The sequence below is a fragment of the Pristiophorus japonicus genome, chromosome 11, assembly GCF_044704955.1.
Source record: "Pristiophorus japonicus isolate sPriJap1 chromosome 11, sPriJap1.hap1, whole genome shotgun sequence".
Lineage (NCBI taxonomy): Eukaryota > Metazoa > Chordata > Chondrichthyes > Pristiophoridae > Pristiophorus > Pristiophorus japonicus.
This window is the reverse complement of record NC_091987.1, coordinates 75364414-75378292: the sequence shown is the minus strand read 5'-3', so window position 1 is coordinate 75378292 and position 13879 is coordinate 75364414. Positions and strand designations below refer to the sequence as shown.

Sequence of the window (13879 nt, the reverse complement as noted above, 5' to 3'; positions counted from 1 at the left end):
ATCTGACTGAAAGACATTCATAAAAAATTCACAAGGGCCAATTTTCTGTGAAGATGAGCAACAGTAATATAAATATTCTACAGTGTTGGGAAAAGGCAAGTATACTCTGCCAAGAAAACACCAGAAATATTAATAAATTGGTCAAATTATGTCGAATCTTTTTGTGCCAGATCATAAAAATCAGTCAAATCTAACATTGCTTCTAGTTTTAATGGCTGCAGCTTTCTTGGCCAAAAGTGTAGTACTAAAGGGACTGCAGAACACTGTTCTGAATTAAATAATGAGGCAGGGTGATTTAAAGGGTTTCAACACCATAGATACTATAAAGTTCAAAAACCATCATGGCTATTTAAAATAAAACTCAGTGTACACCAATGAATTGCGTGATTTATGTAGTAGTTTAGGATTTCGAGACATTACTATACCATTTAGAATTATAGGATGCCAAAAGCGAGGAAGGAAAGGCTTTCATTGTAACAAATGCACACAAGTATCACACAAGTGAATGATATAGTGAAAAAAAGTAAACCAGATTCCCAGTGTATATTTGTGGAATAATATATTTCAGCTTAATCTTTTCCCTCACTGGTGTTCCTTTGCCTCCATTAACCCACTCACATGCAATGACAACAGTCAGTTTGATCTGATGAAAGATAAATGTTGCCTGCTCAATAGGAGCAACCCTTTGAATGCTGAATTGGGTCCAGCATATTTTCATTACAACATTCTTTTTCTTCACTATCCAGAGCAATTCTTCTGGAAATTTTATGGTAAGATTACATTTTTGAATTTGCCCAGAATTATCGAGATTTCAAAAATAATAGTGGAGTGTGAATTTCTATTGCAATCTTTCTTTGGAAGATTTGTCTAGATTGGGAGCAGATATAATGTGAGGACTGGAATGTTTTTTTCTCTGTCCTCTCAGTAACGGCTCTAAGTGCTTATGTATTAGATCAGAGCATGGGCAGGAACATCAGCGGGGCCCAGGCACAGTGGAGGAGCGGGAAGGTCACGGCAGATGAGCGGCAAGAGATCGTGGCGGAGGTGCGGTGAATGATTGAGGTGGAGGCGTGGTGAGAGATCGTGGCTGAAATGTGACAAGAGATGATTGGTGAGAGATCGTGGCGGAGGTGCGGCAAATGTTTGGTGCGGAGGTGCGGTGAGAGATCGTGGCGGAGGTGCGGCGAATGTTTGTGGCAGAGAAGCAGCGAGAGATCATGGCAGTGGTGTGACAAATGAGGGTGCGGGGCCTAGAAGAGCCGAGGGCCCAGGGGCAGCACAGGCCAGCCCACACTACGATATGTAGGCGCACAAGATCTGTGCAGCAGAGTAGGTCTCCAGTCATCTTTATTTACCTTTGCAACTGGATAAAGGCCTAGCTCTGTCAAGCCCGTGTGTTGGCTGATGTGCAACGGTCACCTTACGTTAAAATAATCCATGCACAGGCATCTTCCACCCCTGGAGTTCAAGATTGATAGTGCGATATCGGAGGGGAGATAGAGGAGCGAGAGCCTACCCGGGAGATTCAAACAGCGCAAGATCGGAGGGGAGATGGAGGAGCGAGAGCGGACCTGGGAGATTCAAACAGCGCAAGATCGGAGGGGAGCTAGAGGAGCGAGAGCGGACCCAGGAGATTCAAACAGCGCAAGATCGGAGGGGGAGATAGAGGAGCGAGAACCGACCTGGGAGATTCAAACAGCGCGAGATCGGAGGGGGAGATAAAAGAGTGAGGGCTGGGAGATTCAAACAGCGCAAGTTCGGAGGGGGAGATAAAGGAGCTAACTGGGAGCAGCGCAACAGACCTGTGAGGGGAGGGAAGTAAAAAGAAATCAACGCGTGACATCACAGGAAAACATCCATTACAGTGGCATGGTTTCAAGGTGACCAAGTCGGAGGAGCCAGCTGGTGCAGGGGCAGAAGGTAAACAAAGAAGTAAAAATAAATCGCAGTGTGACGTCACAGCCAAGAGGGTAAGTGGTTGGCTGGTGGATTAGCATTTAATCTTTTTCTGTTTGTTTTCTGATCAGTAAGAAACCTTTGGCATGTTAACAATTAGGTTAATTTAAGGGTTAAGTCATGGCAGGAGAGCCCAGACCCGTGTCATGCTCCTCCTGTGCTATGTCGGAAATCAGGAATGCTTGCAGTGTCCCTGATGGCTACACGTGCAGGAAGTGTATCCAGCTGCAGCTCCTGACAGACCGCATTGTAGCACTGGAGCTGCGCATGGATTCACTCTGGAGCATCCGCGATGCTGAGGATGTCGTGAATAGCACGTTTAGTGAGTTGGTCACACCGCAGGTAAAGGTTACACAGGCAGATCGGAAATGGGTGACCATCAGTAAGAGCAGTGGAAGGAAGGTAATGCAGGGGTCCCCTGCGGTCATCTCTCTCCAAAACAGATACACCGCCTTGGGTACTGTCGGGGGAGATGACTCATCAGGGGAAGGCAGCAGCAGTCAAGTCCATGGCACCAGGGGTGGTTCTGCTGCACAGGCAGGCAGCAAAAAGAGTGGGAGAGCTATAGTGATAGGGGATTCTATTTTAAAGGGAATAGATACGCGTTTCTGCGGCCGCAAACGAGACTCCAGGACGGTATGTTGCGTCCCTGGTGCAAGGGTCAAGGATGTCTCCAAGCGACTGCAGCACACTCTGGAGGGGGAGGGAGAACAGCCAGCATTCATGGTACATATAGGTACTAATGATATAGGTAAAAAATGGGATGAGGTCCTACAAGCTGAATTTAGGGAGCTAAGAGCTAAATTAAAAAGTAGGACCTCAAAGGTAGTAATCTCAGGATTGCTACCAGTGCCACGTGCCAGACAGAGTAGGAATTGCAGGATAGCTCAGTTGAATACGTGGCTTAAGGAATGGTGCAAGGGGGAGGGATTCAAATTCCTGGGACATTGGAACCGGTTCTGGGGGAGGTGGGATCAGTATAAACCGGACGGTCTGTACCTGGGCAGGACTGGAACCGATGTCCTAGGCGGAGTGTTTGCTCGTGCTGTTGGGGAGGGTTTAAACTAAAAAGGCAGGAGGATAGGAATCTAAAAAGGGGGCAAAAGCAAAAGGAAGGAAGGAGAAAGGCAAGAGTGGAGGGCAGAGAAATCGAGGACAAAAATCAAAAAGGGCCACATTACAACATAATTATAAAAGGACAAAGAGTGTTAAAAAAACAAGCCTGAAGGCTCTGAGTCTCAATGCGAGGAGCATTCGTAATAAGGTGGATGAATTGACTGCGTAGATAGCTGTTAACGGATATGATGTAATTGGGATTACGGAGACATGGCTCCAAGGTAACCAAGGCTGGGAACTCAAAATCCAGGGGTATTCAATATTCAGGAAGGACAGACAGGAAGGCAAAGGAGGTGGGGTAACGTTACTGGTTAAAGAGGAGATAAACGCAATAGTAAGGAAGGACATTGGTGTGGATGATGTGGAATCTATATGGGTAGAGCTGTGAAACATCAAAGGGCAGAAAATATTAGTGTGAGTTGTGTACAGACCACCAAACAGTAACAGGGAGGTTGGGGATGGCATCAACAGGAAATTAGGGACGCGTGCAATAAGTGTACAGCAGTTATCATGGGTGACTTTAATCTGCATATTGATTGGGCTAACCAAACTGGTAGCAATACTATGGAGGAGGATTTCCTGGCATGTATAAGGGATGGTTTTCTGGACCAATATGTCGAGGAACCAACTAGAGAGCAGGCCATCCTAGACTGGGTCCTGTGTAACGAGAGAGGATTAATTCGCAATCTGGTCGTGCGGGGCCCCTTGGGAAAGAGTGACCATAATATGGTAGATTCTTCATTAAGATGGAGAGTGACACAGTTATTTCAGAGAATAGGGTCCTGAACTTAAAGAAAGGAAACTTCGATGGTATGAGACGTGAATTGGCTAGGATAGACTGAAGAATGATACTTAAAGGGATGATGGTGGATAGGCAATGGCAGACATTTAAATATCACGTGGATGAACTACAACAATTGTACATCCCTGTCTGGCGTAAGAATAAAAAAGGGAATGTGGCTCAACAGTGGCTAACAAGGGAAATGAGGGAAAGTGTTAAATCCAAGGAAGTGGCATATAAATTGGCCAGAAAAAGGAGCAAACCTGAGGAGTGGGAGAAATTTAGAATTCAGCAGAGGAGGACAAAGGGTTTCATTAGGAGGGGGAAAATAAAGTATGAGAGTAAGCTTGCAGGGAACATAAAAACTGACTGCAAAAGCTTCTATAGATATGTGAAGAGAAAAAGATTAGTGAAGACTAATGTAGGCCCCTTGCAATCAGAATCAGGTGAATTCATAATGGGGAACAAGGAAATGGCAGACAAATTGAACAAATACTTTGGTTCTGTCTTCACTAAGGAAGACACAAATAACCTCCAGAAAATACTAGGGGACAGAGGGTTGAGCGAGAAGGGGGAACTGAGGGAAATCCTTATTAGTCAGGAAATGGTGTTAGGGAAATTGAAGGAACTGAAGGCCAATAAATCCTTAGGGCCTGATAGTGCTTAAGGAAGTGACCCTAGAAATAGCAGATGCATTGGTGGTCATTTTCCAACATTCTATAGACTCTGGTTCAGTTTCTATGGATTGGAGAGTAGCTAATATAATCCCACTTTTTAAAAAAGGAGGGAAGAGAGAAAACAGGGAATTATAAAGCGGTTAGCCTGACATCGGTAGTGGGGAAAATGTTGGAATCAATTATTAAAGATGTAATAGCAGCGCATTTGGAAAGCAGTGACAGGATCGGTCCAAGTCAGCATGGATTTATGAAAGGGAAATCATGCTTGACAAATCTTCTAGAATTTTTTGAGGATGTAACTAGTAGAGTAGACAAGAGAGAACCAGTGGATGTGGTGTATTTGGACTTTCAAAAGGCTTTTGATAAGGTCCCACACGAGAGATTAGTGTGCAAAATTAAGGCACATGGTATTGGGGGTAATGTATTGACGTGGATAGAGAACTGGTTGGCAGACAGGAAGCAAAGAGTGGGAATTAGCGGATCCTTTTCAGAATGGTAGGCAGTGACTAGTCGGGTGCCGGAGGGTTCAGTGCTGGGACCCCAGCTATTTACAATATACATTAATGATTTAGACGAAGGAATTGAATGTAATATCTCCAAGTTTGTAGATGACACTAAGCTGGGTGGCAGTGCAAGCTGAGCGGAGGATGCTAGGAGGCTGCAGGGGGACTTGGACAGGTTAGGTGAATGGGCAAATGCATGGCAGATGCAGTATAATGTGGATAAGTGTGAGGTTATTTACTTTGGTTGCAAAAACAGGAAGGCAGATTATTATCTGAATGGTGACAGATACGTAAAAGGGGAGGTGCAACGAGATCTGGGTGTCATGGTACATCAGGCATTGAAGGTAGGCATGCAGATACAGCAGGCAGTAAAGAAGGCAAATGGCATAGCGAGGGGATTTGAGTATAGGAACAGGGAGGTCTTACTGCAGTTGTACAGGGCCTTGGTGAGACCACACCTTGAGTATTGTGTGCCGTTTTGGTCTCCTAATCTGAGGAAGGACATTCTTGCTATTGAAGGAGTGCAGCGAAGATTCACCAGACTGATTCCCGGAATAGCAGGACTGACATATGAAGAAAGACTGGATCGACTAGGCTTATATTCACTGGAATTTAGAAGAGTGAGAGGGGATCTCATAGAAACATATAAAAATCTGACGGGATTGGACAGGTTAGATGCAGGAAGAATGTTCCCGATGTTGGGGAAGTCCAGAACCAGGGGTCACAGTCTAAGGATAAGGGGTAAGCCATTTAGGACCAAGATGAGGAGAAACTTCTTCACTCAGAGAATTGTGAACCTGTAGAATTCTCTACCACAGAATGTTGTTGAGGCCAGTTTGTTAGATATATTCAAAAGGGTGTTAGATGTGGCCCTTACGGCTAAAAGGATCAAGGGGTATGGAGAGAAAGCAGGAATGGGGTACTGAAGTTGCATGATCAGCCATGATCATATTGAATGGTGGTGCAGGCTCGAAGGGCCGAATGGCCTACTCCTGCACCTACTTTCTATGTTTCTATGCTGCAGTGCATCTTGTTGATGGTGCACACTGCAGCCACGGTTCACCGGAAATGAACGGAGTGAATGGTTAAGGTGGTGAAAGGGGAGCCAATCAAGTGGACTACCTTGTCCTGGATGGTGTCGAGCTTCTTGAGTGTTGTTGGACCCGCACTCATCCAGGCAAGTCACACTCCTGACTTGTGCCTTGCAGATGGTGGACAGGCTTTGGGGAGTCAGGAGGTGAGACACTCACCGTAGAACTCCCAGCCTCTGACCTGTTCTTCTTGTCACGGTATCTATGTGGCTGCTCCAGTTAATTTTCTGGTTAATAGTGACCACCGGGATGTTGATGGTAGGGGATTTGGTGATGGTAATGCCGTTGAATGTCCAGGGGTGGTGATTAGAATTTCGCTTGTTGGAGATAATCATTGTCTGGCACTTGTGTGGTGCAAATGTTACTAACCACTTATGAGCCCAAGCCTGAATGTCGTCCACATCTTGCTGCATACGGGCATGGACTGCTCTATTATCTGAAGAATTGCGGATGGCACTAAACACTGTGCAGTCATCCGCAAACATCCCTATCTCTGACCTTATAATGGAGCGAAGGTCATTGATGAAGCAGCTGAAGATTGTTGGGCCAAGGACACTGCCCTGATGAACTCCTGCAACGATGTCCTGGGCTGTGATGATTAACCTCCAACAACCACAATCATCTTTCTTTGTGCTAGGTATGACTCCAGCCAGTGGAAAGCTTTCCCCCTGATTCCCATTGACTTCAGTTTTACTAGGGCTCCTTGATGCCATATGGTGAAAGACTGCCTTGCTGTCAAGGGCAGTCACTCTCACCTCACCTCTGGAATTCAGCTCTTTTGTCCATGTTTGGACCATGGCTGTAATGAGGTCTGCATCGGTGAGCAGGTTATTGGTGAGTAAGTGCCGCTTGATAGCACCGTCGACGACACCTTACATCACTTTGCTGATAATTGAGAATAGACTGATGGGGTAGTAATTGGCTGGATTGGATTTGTCCTGCTTTTTGTGGCCAGGACCTGCCTGGGCAGTTTTCCACATTGTCTGGTAGATGCCAGTGTTGTAGCTGTATTGCAACAGCTTGGCTAGAGGCGCGGCTAGTTCTGGAGCACAAGTCTTCAGCACAACAGCCGGGATGTTGTCCTTGGGGTCTATAGCCTTTGCTGTATCCAGTACGCTCAGCTGTTTCTTGATATCACATGGAGTTAGTCGAATTGGCTGAAGACCGGCTTCTGTGACGGTGGCGAATTCAGGAGGCCAATATGGATCATCCACTCGGCACTTCTAGCTGATATGGTTGTAAACGGTTCAGCCTTGTCTTTTGCACTCACGTGCCCCCTCCTCTCGTTAGTTGTTTAATGGTCCACCACTATTCACGACTGGATGTGGCAGGACTGCAGAGCTTTGATCTGATCCGTTGATTGTAGGATTGCTTAACCCTGTCTATGGCATGCTGCTTCTGCTTTTTAGCATGCATGTACCCCTGTGTTTCAGCTTTCCCAGGTTGCTATCTCATTTTTAGGTACGCCTGGTGTTGCTCCTGGCATGCTCTTCTACACTCCTCATTGAACCAGGGTTGATCCCCTGGCTTGATGTTAATGGTAGAGTGAGGGATATGCCAGGCTATGAGGTTGCAGATTGGGGTGGAATACAATTCTGCTGCTGCTGATGGCCCACAGCGCATTATGGATGCCCAGTTTTGAGTTGCTAGGTCTGTTCTGAATCTATTCCATTTAGCACGGTGGTAATGCCACACATGACGGAGGGTGTCCTAAGTGTGAAGGCGGGACTTCGTCTCCACAATGACTGTTCGGAGGGCACTTCTACCAATGCTGTCATGAATAGATGCATCTGCAACATGTAGATTGGTGAGGATGAGGTCAAGTAGGTTTTACCTCATGTTGGTTCTCTCACCACCTGCCGCAAGTTCACTCTGGCAGCTATGTCCTTCAGGACTCGGCCAGCTCGGTCAGTAGTGGTGCTAACAAGCCACTGTTGGTGATGGACATTGACGTCCCCCACCCAGAGTATATTCTGTGCCCTTGCTACTCTCAGTGCTTCTGCCAAGTGGTGTTCAACATGGAGGAGTACTAATTTAGTAGCTGAGAGAGGGCGGTGGGTAGTAATCAGCAAGAGGTTTCTTTGCCCATGCTTGACCTGAAGCCATGAGACTTCATGGGGTAGCAAGATGGTATTGGAAAAGTGCAGCCTCAAGATGATTTAAGTGTGGATTAAGATTTCTAATGCAGAGAGGAGAGGTAGGGGCAGAGGTAGGTGATGTGCCAGAGGTGAAACAAAGCAAAGTTAGTGGCGGAAGAAGCAGATCTCAGGATTAAGCAAGATACCAAATTTCTGCATGTCTGGACAGCGACTGAGATAGAAAATGGAAAGAATGATGAAGAAGAGACTAAAGACATTGAATTAACCATGTCTTTTTCCATCTGCCACCTTTTGGCCCAGTTCCTAAAAGATCAAAATTCTTCTAAATCTGGTTCCATTCCTCTGTAAGAATACTGATTATTTCTAACATAGACAAAACAGTAATGTAGACCGAATTGATTTAAACTGTGTTCTCAAAAAGCCTGTCCTTTCCCCTCAATGATGATGATAACGTTAGAGAAGGATGAATTTCAAGACCAAGGATATTATATTGTAAAGATAGGCACATATAAATGAATACGCTCGATGGAGAAATATTGAGCTTAAAGAAGTATTAAGAGTGAAACAAATAAGCAAATAACAAAACACAGATTTTTCATCACAGTAGGGGATAGGTAGTACATAAGAACATAAGAAATAGGAGCAGGAGTAGGCCATTTGGCCCCTCGAGCCTGCTCCGTCATTCAATAAGATCATAACTGATCTGATCATGGACTCAGCTCCACTTCCCTGCCCACTTCCCATACTCCCATATTCCTCAAACATCTGTCTATCTCCACCTTAAATATATTCAACGACCCAGTCTCCACAGCTCTCTGGGACGGAGAATTCTATAGATTTACAACCCTCTGAGCAAGGAAATTTCTCAGCTCAGTTTTAAATGGGCGGCCCCTTATTCTAAGACTATGTCCCCTAGTTTTAGTTTCCCCTATGAGTGGAAATATCCTCTCTGCATCCACCCTGTCGAGCCCCCTCATTATTTTATAAGTTTCAGTAAGATCACCTCTCATTCTTCTGAATTCCAATGTGTATAGGCCCAACCTACTCAACCTATCCCCATAAATCAACCCCATCATCTCCGGAATCACTCTGAACCTTCTCTGAACAGCCTCCAATGCAAGTATATCCTTCCTTAAATATGGAGACCAAAACTGTATGCAGTATTCCAGGTGTGGCCTCACCAATACCCTGTACAGTTGTAGCAGGACTTCTCTGCTTTTATACTCTATCCCCCTTGCAATAAAGGCCAACATTCCATTTGCCTTCCTGATTACATGCTGTACCTGCATACAAACTGTTATGTTCAGAATAACTCCACAAGACTGTATACTGTAAGCTCAAACTGTTGTGACCTTAATCTCTTTAATGTAACTCCAGAGTGAGGAAGCAGCATGGTAGACTTCCTTTTCTACTTGCTTGCCCAGGGTGTGCAGGTGACCCTTCGGTCTCCCACAGGTGCGCCCTCTGGTGGCAAGTCTTACACATTGGTAAAGTTTACATACATAACATAATTTTGCCCCCCCACCCCCAAAGTCTTAGATACAAGTTATTTACAAGTTGAGGCGATCCGGAGCTCTGCGTTCCCGGGTTGATCGCCTGAGTTGAAGTCCTGGCATGGGTGAGTCAGTCGAATCATTGTGGCAATGCGGCGCGGCTGGTCTGATCGGACTGTCGGGCATGGTGGGTTCATCCTCGTGGTTGACCGCAAGGGCGATTGCTGATTGGGTGAGTTTGGGTGGATCATTGATGGTAATGTCCTCTTCATGGGTGACTTTAATCTACATATTGATTGGGCTAATCAAACTGGTAGCAATACTGTGGAGGAAGATTTCCTGCAGTGTATAAGGGACGGTTTTCTAGACCAATATGTCGAGGAACCAACTAGAGAGCAGGCCATCCTAGACTGGGTCCTGTGTAACGAGAGAGGTTTAATTAGCAATCTGGTCTTGCGGGGCCCCTTGGGGAGGAATGACCATAATATGGTAGAATTCTTTATTAAGATGGAGAGTGACACAGTTAATTCAGAGAATAGGGTCCTGAACTTAAAGAAAGGAAAATTCAACAGTATGAGACGTGAATTGGCTCGAATAGACTGGAGAATGATACTTTAAGGGTTGACGGTGGATAGGCAATGGCAGACATTTAATTATCACGTGAATGAACTACAACAATTGTATATCCCTGTGTGGCATAAGGATTAAAAAAGGGAAGGTGCTTCAACTGTGGCTAACAAGGGAAATTAGAGAAAGAGTTAAATCCAAGGAAGAGGCATATAAATTGGCCAGAAAAAGCAGCAAACCTGAGGAGTGGGAGAAATTTGGAATTCAGCAGAGGAGGACAAAGGGTTTCATTAGGAGGGGGAAAATAGAGTATGAGAGTAAGCTTGCAGGGAACATAAAAACTGACTGCAAAAGCTTCTATAGATATGTGAAGAGAAAAAGATTAGTGAAGACTAATGTAGGTCCCTTGCAGTCAGAATCAGGTGAATTCATAATGGGGAACAAGGAAATGGCAGACCAATTGAACAAATACTTTGGTTCTGTCTTCACTAAGGAAGACACAAATAACCTCCCGAAAATACTAGGGGACAGAGGGTTGAGCGAGAAGGGGTAACTGAGGGAAATCCTTATTAGTCAAGAAATGGTGTTCGGGAAACTGAAGGGACTGCAGGCCGATAAATCCCCAGGGCTTGATAGTCCACATCCCAGAGTACTTAAGGAAGTGGCCCTAGAAATACTGGTTGCATTGGTGGTCATTTTGCAATATTCCATGGACTCTGATTCAGTTCCTATGGATTGGAGGGCAGCTAATGTAATCCCACTTTTTAAAAAAGGAGGGAAAGAGAAAACATTGAATTATAGACTGGTTAGCCTGACATCGGTGGTGGGAAAAATGCTGGAATCAATTATTAAAGATGTAATGGCAGCGCATTTGGAAAGCAGTGACAGGATCGGTCCAAGTCAGCATGGATTTATGAAAGGGAAATCATGCTTGACAAATCTAGAATTTTTTGAGGATGTAACTGGTAGAGTGGATAAGAGAGAACCAGTGAATGTGGTGTATTTGGACTTTCAAAAGGCTTTTGACAAGGTCCCACACAGAAGATTAGTGTGCCAAATTAAGGCACATGGTATTGGGGGTAATGTATTTACGTGGATAGAGAACTGGTTGGCAGACAGGAAGCAAAGAGTGGGAATAAACGGATCCTTTTCAGAATGCCAGGGTTCATGCTGGGACCCCAGCTATTTACAATATACATTAATGATTTAGACAAAGCAATTGAATGTAATATCTCCAAGTTTGCAGATGACACTAAGCTGGGTGGCAGTGCAAGCTGCGAGGAGGTTGCTAGGAGGCTGCAGGGGAACTTGGACAGGTTAGCTAAATGGGCAAATGCATGGCAGATGCAGTATAATGTGAATAAGTGTGAGGTTATCCACTTTGGTGGCAAAAACAGGAAGGAAGATTATTATCTGAATGGTGACAGATTAGTAAAAGGGGAGGTGCAACGAGACCTGGGTGTCACTGTACATCAGTCATTGAAGGTAGGCATGCAGGTACTGCAGGCAGTAAAGAAAGCAAATGGCATGCTGGCCTTCATAGCGTGGGGATTTGAGTATAGGAGCAGTGAGATCTTACTGCAGTTGTACAGGGCCTTGGTGAGACCACACCTTGAGTATTGTGTGCAGTTTTGGTCTCCTAATCTAAGGAAGGACATTCTTGCTATTGAGGGAGTGCAGCGAAGGTTTACCAGTCTGATTCTCGGAATGGCAGGACTGACATATGAAGAAAGACTGGATTGACTAGGCTTATATTCACTGGAATTTAGAAGAATGAGAGGGGATCTCATAGAAACATATCAAATTCTGACAGGATTGGACAGGTTAGATGCAGGAAGAATGTTCCTGATGTTGTGGAAGTCCAGAACCAGGGGTCACAGTCTAAGGATAAGGGTAAGCCATTTAGGACCGAGATGACGAGAAACTGCTTCACTCAGAGAATTGTGAAATTCTCTACCATAGAAAGTCGTGGAGGCCAGTTCGTTATATATATTCAAAAGAGAGTTAGATGTGTCCCTTATGGCTAAAAGGATCAAGGGTTATGGAGAGAAAGCAGGAATGGGATACTGAAGTTGAATGATCAGCCATGATCATATTGAATGGCGGTGCAGGCTCGAAGGGCCGAATGGCCTCCTTCTGCACCTATTTTCTATGTTTCTATGTTTCAAACTGTTCTTGGTGGTCAGTGAATCGCAGTTTGGTCTGATCCCAGTGCTTTCTGCACGTTTGTCCATTCAAAAGTTTGACAACAAACACTCTATTTCTCTCCTTGGATAACACAGTGCCAGCAACCCATTTGGGACCATGACCGTAATTAAGAACAAACACAGAGTCATTAACCTCAATGTCACGCGATACAGCCGCGTGATCGTGGTACATGTTATGCCTGTGATGCCGGGTTTCTACATGATCATTGAGATCCGGGTGGACTAAGGAGAGCCTGGTTTTGAGTGCTCTCTTCATTAGCAATTCTGCAGGGGGATCCCCGGTAAGCGTGCAGTAGCTGAGCAGAATCCGAGATAACCAGGTCTGCAGGGAACTGTCCGTCACGCGTTTCAAGCTCTGCTTGATGGTTTGGACTGCCCATTCCGCTTGACCATTGGATGCGGGCTTAAACACCGCAGACCTGACATGCTTGATGCCATTGCAGGTCATGAACTCGTTGAATTCCGAGCTGGTGAAACATGGTCCATTATCACTAACAAGGACATTGGGCAAACCATGGGTGGCGAAAATGGCCTGAATGCTTTCAATGGTGGCAGTGGACGTACATGACGACATTATTATACATTCAATCCATTTACAGTTAGCGTCCACTGCTACTAGTGACATCTTTCCTAGAAAGGGACCAGCGAAATCTACGTGGACCCTGGACCATGGTTTGGAGGGCCATGAGCACAGATTCAATGGGGCCTCCCTTGATGTATTGCTCAACTGTGAGCAAGTGTTACATTGGTGTACGCATGACTCTAATTCCAAGTCAATGCCAGGCCACTAAACGTGCGACCTGGTGATAGCCTTCATCATAACTATGCCTGGGTGGGTACTGTGAAGGTCGCGTATAAACGTTTCTGTTATGTATGTAAACCTGTAAATAGCATGTCTAAGCACCAGAGGGCTGCGGTCGTTTCGAGGACTCCTGAACTATTTTGGTAACTTCTTATCAGGTCTTAGCACATTGTTAGAACCCCTGCACTGTTTACTGCATAAAGGAGATGAATGGTTGTGGGGTAAAAGCCAAGAAATTGCCTTTGAGAAAGCTAGGAAGCTGTTATGTTCAAACAAATTGCTTGTGTTGTACGATCCATGTAAACGTTTGGTACTAGCATGTGATGCGTCGTTGTACGGGGTCAGGTGTGTATTGCAACAAGCTAATGAATCTGGGAAATTGCAACCGGTTGCTTATGCATCCAAAATTCTGTCTAAGGCCGAGAGGGCCTACAGTATGATCGAAAAAGAAGCGTTAGCATATGTTTACGGAGTAAAGAAAATGCATCAATATCTGTTCGGGCTCAAATTTGAATTGGAAACCGACCTTAAGCTGCTTATATCCCTTGTATCTGAAAATAAGGGATAAATACGAATGCATCGGCCCA

General features: G+C 45.2%; 1 protein-coding gene across 1 annotated transcript in view; it reads right to left on the bottom strand.

Annotated features, from left to right (window-relative positions):
- LOC139276094 (potassium/sodium hyperpolarization-activated cyclic nucleotide-gated channel 2-like) overlaps positions 1–13879 on the bottom strand; it is a 335425-nt gene that overhangs the window by 284574 nt on the left and 36972 nt on the right. The window lies entirely within an intron of this gene.